This window comes from Stenella coeruleoalba, assembly GCF_951394435.1.
Source record: "Stenella coeruleoalba genome assembly, chromosome: 1".
Taxonomy (NCBI): Eukaryota; Metazoa; Chordata; class Mammalia; order Artiodactyla; family Delphinidae; genus Stenella; species Stenella coeruleoalba.
Genome location: NC_137169.1, coordinates 14,206,739 through 14,213,740, shown reverse-complemented (window position 1 = coordinate 14,213,740; position 7,002 = coordinate 14,206,739).

Here is a 7,002-nt window from a genome sequence, read left to right as displayed (position 1 = left end):
CATGTGGGGGACCCTGACCTAGGTATCTGGACCTTGTCTTCCCTGGTGGCCACTGTCGGCATCCCCTGCACAGACTGGCTGGCCCTGCTCCTGGGGTTGCCTGAGGTGCTGTCCCTGGATGTCCCTGACCTCTGTGACCAGCCTCCTCTCTGGCTCCATCCTCTTCCCACAGTCTTGGGTGTTGGCCTGGTGGGCTGGAGACTTGCTGGGACGAGACCCCAAGGACGGACTCTTGGTGTGACCATCCCTTTTCTGTCCCCTCCGCTTGCCTCGCAGGGGAGCCCAGAGCCTCGGCTGAGACCCCATCCAGCCCTGAGTTTCTGGGGAGCAGCTCTGAGCAGTCTGTTCCTGGATGTGCCTGTGTTCCGTGCCCCCCGCCCTTGGGACCAGCTTGTCAGAGGCTCAGGGAGTTTTAAGCTCTTAATTCTCTTTTCTTGCAAGCTTCTGATGCCTTGGTTTAAACATCTTTTTTTTAAGAGATAATGACCTCATTTTCCTGGTTCTGCCTCACAGACCACCATTAGAGAGAGAATCCAGGAATCCCACTGACCTCAGAGGCGTCTGCTCCGCACCGCCTTCTATAGCCACCCCGAGCTGAGCGCTTAATCCCTTCTTGTTCCCCTCCAGTGACAGGAGGCTCACTGAGGACAATGCCAGTTACCATGTTGATAAAATTCTTCTTAGCTTGAATCAAAACCTAACTCCCCGGGGTTCTGAAACATCTGTGGCCACTAGTTTTATTTTTGGGGACCACAAATTAAATCTCATTCCTCTTTCTCATGAAGGTCTTTTATATGTAGTAACAAAAAGCATAGTGCCTTTGGAGGAGCACCTACTGTGTGCCATCTGCTTCACATACATGATCTCTAATCCCCATGATGACCCTGCCTGATGGGTACCTGTGACCCTCGGTGGCCACGTGCTGATACCTCCCAGCATCCCCTTCCTCCCTCCCTCCCTGGCAGCCCCTGGTCTCCCGAGGGAGATCTATGTGGTTATAGGGAAGCTGCCTCCCGTGTCCTGGCTCCAGGGGATGGAGCAGGTGACCCAGGCCAAGCCAATCCACAGACACCCCTCCTTTGGCTGCAGTGATTGGCTCAGGGGTGGGCACGTGACCTGGTTTGGTCCAATCAGAGCGACTTTCAGGATGCTTGCTGGGATAGCTTCTTTCTGAGGAACCAGCAAGGCTGTTGACCCAGGAGCTGGGGGCAGCTCTTGCAGGACCACAAGGCAAGTCAGCCTTAGAGGCAAAGTGGAAGGATGGAAAAACTGGGTCCTTGGAAACCTTTAAGATGATGGATCTTCAGGGCAGGCAGCCCCACCTCTGAAATCTCCCGTTTCACGAGTCCATTAACGTCCACTATTGCCCCAGACAGTTTGACTTGGATTTTCTGCCGCTTGCAACCCAATGCATCCTTACCCTAGGGAAGAGGAAACTGAAGCTCAGAGATGCTGATTAACTTGCCCAGGGTCACCAGCTCATAAGTGATGGAGCTAGGATTTGAGTTCAAGGGGTAATTGGGGTGGGGTTCAGCTATTGTGCTCTCCTCGGGTCATTTGTTTTTTTGGTCTAAGGTTCTCAGTTGCTCTTAGGACCTGATTGTGACCACCGACCCGGAGCTCTCCTTTGGTCCTCTCCTTACTCTCTGACCCGTAACCATCTCTCCTAGAGCACCTCTCCAGCCTTCCTCTCCAGGGCCCCTGTCATCCTGCCCAAATCCACACTCTGGCCAGCTGATTGACGTCCCCTTATTCCAATCACAGTCACGGGTCTCCCCTGCTCAGAAACCTTCTGTGGCTCCCCAGGGCCTACACGATCCTGCCCCACCCCCTTCGTGTGCCAATCAGATCCTTCAAAACCTGGACCCTGCTCGTCTCTCCAGCTTCATCTCCAGCAGCCCCCCAGCTAGTCCCCAGACACACTGCTCGGTTTCACACCTTTGCTCAGGCCCTTCTGTCTTTTCCCCAGTGGACTTACATTTGTCCCCCAAGGCCCAGTTCAAATGCCTCCTCCCCTGGGAAGTCTTCCCTGCCTTAGGCCGAGGGCTTCCTTCGTGCTCCCATAGCTGCTTGGGCTTAACCTCTGTTGGTCCAGCACTTGTGACATGGCCGCTGCCTTTCTGGTCTGCTACCGCCTGCGGGGGAGGGCAGGAACTGTTCTCTGTGCAGCCTTTTTCTCCCCTGTGGTCCCATCTCCAATGCTTTCCTCGCTCAAGGCATTGTTGCCTGAGCAGTGAGATGCCCGGGGCCTTACTCAGGGCTGGAGTGGACCTGGTGGGAGCTGGCTGTGATCTGGGGCCGGGCCAGGAGAGAGGTGTTGCTTTCCCCGGTGGCAGGGGCTGCGGGGGGAACGGAGAGGGTGAGAGAGGGGAGCCAGCAAGCTGGGACTGAGCCTCCCAGGCCAGCACAAGTCTCTAGTGCTTCCTGGTCTCCAACAGTTTACTTACCTCAGGTATACTTTATAGAACTCTTAACTTGGAAAGAGAAAATCCCAAAGACTAAATTCCATTGTTTTAAGAAAGAAAAAGCAAATATCTGTTCCAGTTTCACCAGGTAACCGTTTTACTTGGGAAATTTCATAGAAACAGTAGGATATCTTTCTCTAAATCTCACTTTTTGAAGAAAAAAACAAATATGGCAGCCTCTCCATCACTCGAACCAGAACCCTCTGCATCATCTCGACTTCTCTTTATCTCTCATCCTACATCCTATCTGTCAGCAAACTGTTGGCTCTACCTTCAAGCTATATCCTGGTTTAAACCTACGTTCCAGCAGCAGCCTCCTAATGGCTTCTGCCCTCGTCCCCATAGTGCCCAAAATGGTTCTCTTAAAACCTAAGTCAGTTCATTGCCTTCCTCTGCTCAGTACCCCGTGGCTCCCCAGCACCCTCAGAGGAAGAGCCAAGGTCCTTATGTGGGCGTGTGTCAGACCCACAGGGCTCCCCGTCACCTCCCTCCTACACTCCTCTGCAGCCACAGTGCCCTCCTCACCATCCCCCAGACATGTCATGTTTCTGCCTCAGGGCCTTTGCACTGGCCGTTCCCTCCTCTTTATTTTTTATTTTACTTTGATTTTATATTTTTGGCCGCGCTGTGCAGCATGCAGGATCTTAGTTCCCCGACCAGGGATCGAATCTGGGCTCCCTGCATTGGAAGAGCAGAGTCTTAACCACTGGACCTCCCAGGAAGTCCCTGTTCCCTCTTCTTGAAATGTCCTTCCTGATAGTCCCATGGTTTGTTGTCTCATGCATTTTGTCTTCCTGTTTACGTTTTTCTCTTTAACACTGGCCACTAACACACTATATATTTTACTTCTTTGTCTTGTTCATTGTGTTTCTTCCCCAATAGACTATACATTGCACAAGGGCAGGGAGTTTTGTCTGTTTTGTTAATGGACGTATCTCAAGCATCTGGGTAAGTGTCTGGTACAGAATAGGTGCCCAACAAATGCTGGTTGAATGAGTGAGTGAAAGAAACAGAACTATAATGGGTTGTGAGGTCAGAAGCCAGAGAAACAGGGGCAGGTGGGGAAGTGTGGACGGTGATGGTCAGGCTGAGCAGTTCAGGTCTGTGAGTGAGGTGCATTCATTCGTGCACCCCTTCTCTCACTCCCTCGTTCATTTATTCACTCCACAAATGCTTACAAAACACCACTAGGGTCAGGCGCTGTGCGGCCCCGAGGAGACACCACCCCAGACATCAGTCCCTGCTCCCAGGCACTCATGTTCCAGTGGGGGACCCAGGACTCCATGTGACACTGTGTGAGGGGCGGGCTCCAGGTGCTGCAGGGGCACCCAGAGTAGATGCCTTGCCTTGGGAAAGGGGGGAAGGTGCCCCGAGAAGGTGACATTGGGCCAAGACCTGAGGGGTGTGCAGCCGTCGGCCCTGTGAGGGGGGCTCGGAGGGCGCACCAGGCAGGGGCCAGCCTGAGCATAGGAGGACCCGGTAGGTCCAGAAAACAGAGAGAGGGTGTGGAGCTGAGCTTGGGAGTGAGGGTGAGTTGTGGAGGGGGGAAGGGAGAGGAGGTGGGAGGGAGGTGGAGAACGAGAGAGAGGGAGAGGAAACTAAGAGGATAGAAGAAAGGAAGGGAGGAAGGGAGAGAGGGAAGGAGAGAGAGAGACAGAGACAGACAGAGACAGAGAGACAGAGACAGAGGGGCAGAGAGAGAGAGAGAGAGAGAGAGAGCGCACACCTATCCAGCTGTGTGGCCTGGGAGAGTGAACTCACCCCTCTGCGTTGCAGTTCCCTCTTCTGTGAAATGGGGGTGGTCACAGGACCGCTGTGAGGATGACATGAGCTGCCCTTGTGAAGAACTCAGCAGGCTTCCTGGCACAGAGTGAGTGCCCGGCAGGGGTAAGCCGCTTGGTCCTAAGAGGGAAGTTTGAAGGCTTTCTGAAGGGAGAAAGCAGGCCGTGTGGTGTGAGACAGGAGGCGGGGAGGCCCCTTGGGCATCAGGTCCAGGTGAGTGAGGACACAGGTGTGGACCTGCGGCGGCCGTGGACGTGGGGTGGCCGTGGACCTGGGGACAGCTTGGCCCTGGAAGGAGGAGGGGGCTCCTGATTTGGGCAGCCTCTGGCTGGGGAAGCTGTCAGGTGGGTGGGTCCGGCCCACTTAAGAGTCAGAAGGGACCCCAGAGGGCATTCACACCACCCCCTTGCTTCTGGGCAGGCCTGGGGCTCAGCCTGGTGGCCAGCGCTGACCCGCTTTATAAAGGTCTCCTGGCCAGGCTTAGAGCACTAGATGCAGAGAACTGGCAGAAAGAAGCTTGTGATATCCGGGCACTTGGGACCACTTGGGTTGGTCCCCATCCTGGCTCACTGCATAACCAGAAGCAATATTTCCTCCATCTCTCTGGGAACAGGAGATGAGGCGGATTCTCCTTGGGCCTTAGATCTCCCCCATAAGACCCCCAAAGGAGGCCCTCAGAGCACCGACCATGGGGGATGTCCAGGGTGGGCCGGGCCCCTCCTGCCCCTTCTGCAGGGAAGATGGGAGTGTGGGGTTTTCCATACAATAACGCATAGGCCCATCTGCTTCCAGTTAGCAGCTCCGGGGGAGCCTAATTGGCAGATCAAACCATTCGATGTTCCACATTAGATAAGTAGTTAGAAGAGCCCCAGCAGAGTCTGATACTTTTTGGACAGAGCCCAAGCCCTGTGTTGACCACCATGGGGCCTGGGGTGCTAACGCAAACCAGATCCTCGTGCACAGAAGTGGCAGGATATTAACAAGTGTCAAAAGGCTTTGAAGAGCCTGGGCAGATGCGGCTGTGCCTCTGCCCCTGTGCTGAGGAGGGGCGCCTGGGCTCCTGAAACTTAAGCTTGAACTTCAAGGGGGAGGGAAGGGCTCTTGGAGAGTGGCGTCCTGACCCTGGCTGTGGCAGGGATGTCCGAGAGCCAGTGGGTCCTGCCCTGGCAAAGACACATGGTGGCAGGCTACAGGCTCAAAGAGGGGAGACCTTGGTTCTCATTCCCTGCGTGACTTGCTGTGGGCCACATGACCTAAATGGACTGGCTCTAGCTGTGTGACTTTGGGCAGGTTGTGTCACCTCTCAGAGCCTCAGCTTCCCCATCTGTAAAATGGGAGAAAACCGTCTAGGCTTATTCAAGGTGGATGGATTCCATTCAGATCCCAGCTTTGCTCGTTACTACCTTGGACATGATACTTAACCTCTCAGAGCTTTACTACGCTCATCTGTAAAACAGGGTTTAATAACTAGAACCATCTTATCAGGGTTGCTGTGAGGGTCAAATGAGATTTACACATGTAAAGTACTCAGACTTCGCCTGGCCCATGGTAACTGCTGTATAAATGTTAGCTGTTGTATCAGTCAGTGTGTGCTAGGTTATGCTAGCGTGACAAACATCCCCTGGATCTCAATGGTTTACAGAAGCAAAGATTTCTTTCTTTCTTGTGTGGGCTCTCTGCAGCGCTTCTCCGTGTGTCTTCTTTCCAGGATCCAGGCTGAAGGAGCTGGCCTGCCTGGAAACACCCTGCTCTCACAGCAGAGGGAACAGAGCGGTGGTAAAGGCATCTCACGCCTCTGAGGCTTCTCCTTGGGGTGTCATGTCACTTGTGCTCACATTTCATGGGCCAAAGCAAGTCACATGACCTGGCTTGACGTTGATGGGCAGGGAGAGAAATCCTCTCCGGGGGTGGGGCAGTGAAAGTGAGGACAGGCAATGTGACGGATCACGGTCGTGACTATGGTTAATTCAGGGGCCATGGGGATGTGGAGGGGGGGATTGTCGTTACCCAGATGTTTTATCTCAGTTTGACTTGGATTGTGGCAAAATGGTGAGTTTTTCAAACTTTATTGTTAGCGTGCCTCCCTTCCCTTGTTGGTACCCACACCCAACCTGTCTGATCCCTCTTGCTGAAGGGAAAACCTCACAGAATAAATTCACAAAAGGTGAAAGTCAGTATTCATCTGAGAGGAACACTGAGGGCGATGCTTGGCATGGTGGAATTAGGCATCAGCCAGAAGGAGGATAGTTTTGCCAAGGAGGTCTCTCAGCACATGGGCAGAAGAACAAGCCTGGAGAGGATTGATCGGGCCTGGTTACACCAGGCATCTGGCCTTGGAGCTGAGCCATCAGTAACAGTGAGGCCTGATTGGAAGTGTCACCCCCTTGATTTTGCTTTGAACCATGAGCCAGACTGTCCCAACCAGAGACCTTTAAGACCTGCCATTAGGGGGACCTCTGAAATGCACCTGTGTGTTCTGTAGCTCCTTTCCCTATGGCTGGAATCTCGGGCTCCAGGGGAGGGGCAGACTTGCCCACCCGTGGGCTCTGGACTGTGTTAGTCCTACCTGGTGCCTGATCCGAGCCCTGGGGCTCCTGCCCAGCTGTGATGTCGGGGCAGGTTCCTTGAGCATGAGTCATGAGCCCCCACAAGTGGGGGTGTCTTGCATCCCGCCCAGCACATTTCCAGCCCCAGGGAGGATCTGGTTCCTGGCTTTCTCGTGCTGGTGAACTGAAGGTGTTTGATGAAGGTAAAT